Below are 4,057 nucleotides of genomic sequence, written 5' to 3'. Positions count from 1 at the left end.
CGTGTTGATTATTGTCACTTTATTATTTACAATATTTCCTCCATTTTTTTTTGGTGCAAAATTAGGACTCCAAAGACACAAACTGGGTGTCAGATTCAAGTGATCACAAACATACACAAAGCATCTGGAAAGATGCAGAGTGAAAAAAGATTGACGTGACTTCGGGCAAGGCAATCAAAACTATATGAACAATTAAACTACAAGATCTTCCAAGTAAAAACGAATCAAACTGTTCCTCAGTGGCTTTAAAAAGAGGCAAATGGAGCTCAAAATAATCAACCAAGGGAAGCAAAAATTACAAGTTTAAATGAAAAATGAACAGGGACACAAAATAACATCAAAAGGAGACAAGTACAAAATGATTATCAAATGGATTTCAACCCAATGAAAGATTAATAACAAATGGGGAAGACGCCAAACGACACCAGAAAGAGGCAAAACAAGAATGTCATCGACAAAGATGCAATTAAAGTACAAGATTAACTTTAGAAACAAACTGAAGAAACAAAAAAATGTCAAAGATGCAAAACAGCATTATATAATTAACAGTGGCAAACATGAATTCAGAAAAGGTTAAAAACAAATTGAAAAAAAAGACAAAACAGCTACACAGTGTAAACGCTTACAAAGAGAAACCACGGTGGTGCAGTGTGTCTAGTTACTGTTCAGGGAGTCTTTTAATTGTCTTCCCACTGAGGAGAGGTGGGGGGTCCCTGTGACTGTCTCTGCCAAGACTTCTGCTGCCTCACAATCCGTTAGTCAGGATAGATGCTCCATGCTGTTAGGGAACACAGTGCAGTGTGACGGCAACTATATCAGTTTCATTTAATCTTACATGATTATTTAGCCGTTTTACCTCAGAAATGTTCGTGACCATATTGATGGAGGACTGAGATGTGCAGGGATTAACTACATGTTAGAACGTTTTAGAGACGAGCTCTGTTGCCAAATACACCCAGCAGATGGCGCCAGAGCACTGCCATGTCCACATCACTCCCCCGGTTCATTGGGTCCACTGTGACACGGATTCCCTCCATCACTGGCTGTCCACCTCTTCTCCTCACATTACCAGAGTATGGTGGCTTTTTACCAAAGTAGATTAACTCTGTGACATCGTTTGTGTGTGTGTACTGCCATAATTAGGAATTAATCTGATCATTTAAAAGAAAATTTCAATTTCCCATGGGTTTATTAATTGTGTGTACATGTAATTGGGCTCCTTTTTTTTACTGGTTAAATGGACCTTTTTTGCCTGTGTTAACTGGGAGTAATTACATACATATACTGTGCTGAGGTCACTGCTTGGCGACAGTGGAGTGGCGGTAAATGTAATTTGAAGAAAAAGCTACCTGAATAACCTTTGCTCCCTACAGACTGTCCAAGAATAATTATTATCCCTGACTTAGACCTGTATGGTTAATGCAGCTTCACACCCACGGCTCAGCACTGGAAGGAGACCGGTCTCCTTTCAATAGAATTTCCCAAGACCCAGATGGCTATGTGGTTCATTGTGTAGGCAGTTTTGTGTTGCTGGCTGCCTCTCCCTGAGCATGAAATTAGAAAATTCAATAATTTGGGTTGATTTAGGAATGCAAGGGGAGAGCATGGGGTCATATGCACATAGGTAATCAATACTAATTACCATTTTATTTCTATCCCCCCACTTTCTTTTCTACTACAATCACACATGAATCCGATCTTGCTGGACTGATTAAAGGTTGCAAATGAAGCATCCTCACCTCCTGATTCTCATCAAAGGCCAACTGCGCCCTCAGTAACTTTGTCTTCATTTAATTCCTTGCTGTCTTCAGACAAGGCTCCAATTATAAGCCCGCAGTGAATCTCTAAAATGGCTTGTGCACATTGACCTTTTTAGATTAAAAGCGTATTCTGAATCTCTCATGGACTCCCCTGCACGCTAATTTCCCTCCTAATGAACCGCACTGGTTGGGATTCTAGTGCTGTAATAACTAGTTAGGAGCCAGCTGTCCTAAAATAGATCACAATAGAGGTAGCCTGTTAACAACAGCAATGAGAGCCAATACATCCAGGCTGGCTGTGGTTGAAAAAGCTATTTTTTTTGTTGTTGTTTTTTTCTCAGATGACTCATATGTGACACTCTGGATGAATATTAATGCAAAGGAGAGGCTATACGAGTATAAACGAGCACATGATGCATACGGCAGGATGAAAAAGCACAGAACAGCAGAAGTTATGGGTTTTTGATATAAGCCGACTGCAGTCCCCGTCGGCCGCATTAAAAAACGCACACTTTGACGGCGCGGGCTGCCAAACAAATGAGCATGAATTACAGGACCTGTTTGCAGACTTCGGATTGGGGATTTGATCCAGCCCCCGCACACATGAGAGAGGCTTAAACTTAAAACAACTCCAGTGAGTCGCTCTCCAATTTAGGGCCTCCCGAAATCCAGCAGCCAAGAAGCTCTCTGAAACGCTCATCTGAGAATCTCCTTTTGACAATTAAGACACCCATGGAGGCATGGAAAGCTCTCAATTCCATTAGCCTCTGTGCTGTTTCACTCTATCTGTCCACTGAGCCTTAACTTACTTATTAGTACAAGGCTGCCATATTTTGTTAGGGAAGCGATTAGTGGAATCTACATGAAAAGGCAATTTCCCCTCTTCCTTTCTTTCTCCTTGCTCCCTCACACTTCGCTGAGATCAGACAGATCTAAAGAATGGCATTTGCGCACTAATGAAATTCGCTCTGCACCATTTCGGATGTTAATCTTGGGATGGAAGTGTCTTGTGTCTTTATTTACTCGTTTCTGTGTGACAAATGGTCAGAGTTGGCAAAAATCACATTGGCGCTGGTGTGCTTCCCCCTCTTTTACCAAAGGCGGGTGGCAGGGGCTGGCAGTCAGCTTAGAGACTGCAGCTCCACTTTGATGTATTGGAGTTAATATCTCCCTGACATTTCTCAGGACAGATTTTCATCACTGGATTCATCTGTACTTTTGAGGCTATGTGATAAATGAGTCGGGACATTCATTTTCCTCTCCTCTGTTGCATCTGTAGAGGAACGGCGTGCATGTGAGTGCACACGTAAATACTGTGTGTCCACTGTTGAGATGCAGGGGTGTAAATCTCTGCCTGAGCTTTTGCAACCCTATTCATGTGTGTGTATGTGTGTGTGTGTGTGTGTATGTGTGTGTGTAACCTCAGTGGTGCCTGGTGTGACACAAAATAGACCGTGGCATTAATGAAAGTGACATTAATTTGACAGAGCGCTCACTAACATGCAAAGTCACTCGCAGTTCATAAGAATAATATTAACTCGGCATTAACATGCAAGGCTGTCTGTTGCACCAGATGCTGAGCGTTTTGGAGAGCGGGTGCTGCAGTCTGTCTTTCAGGGCCACAACTAGATGATGGCTGGATGTATGCAGAGCAAGAAAAGCCTCTTTGCTCATGTTTGTGTGGTGCTGACACACTAAAACTCCCAACATCGTGGCTGCAGGGAGGCCAAATAGCTTCCTTGACTGAGGGAAAGGCAACAAGATGGTGGGTGTGGGGGGTGAAGTTGAGGGAGCGGCGTTACTGCGCTTTGGGAAAAGATTCACACCCTTTGAGTCTAACTGTAAAGTGGAAGGACACATGGTTTTACATTTTTTCTTTTACAAATAAAATCTATAAAGATTGGGAGGCATTTGTACTTAGCCTCCTTTACACTGATACTCCTGAATAAAATCAAGTGCAACCAACTTCTTTTAGAAGTACCGTATTTTCCGCACTATAAGGCGCACCGGATTATAAGGCGCACCTTCAATGAATGGCCTATTTTAGAACTTTTTTCATATATAGGGCGCACCGGATTATAAGGCGCATAGAATAGAAGCTACTGCAGTCAAACGTTTGACTGGGGTTGCGTTATGCATCCACTAGATGGAGCTGTGCTAAAGAGAATGTCAACAAATAAGTCAGTCAGTCAAACTTTATTAATACACTACAAACCAGCGTTCTGATAACTCCATTCACTCTCATGGTAAGGTCTCCTCTACATAGAAATCTATTGAATAGAGCCAACCGCACGTTA

Source organism: Girardinichthys multiradiatus, chromosome 21 (genome assembly GCF_021462225.1).
Source record: "Girardinichthys multiradiatus isolate DD_20200921_A chromosome 21, DD_fGirMul_XY1, whole genome shotgun sequence".
NCBI lineage: Eukaryota > Metazoa > Chordata > Actinopteri > Cyprinodontiformes > Goodeidae > Girardinichthys > Girardinichthys multiradiatus.
Note: the sequence above shows the minus strand (reverse complement) of the source record.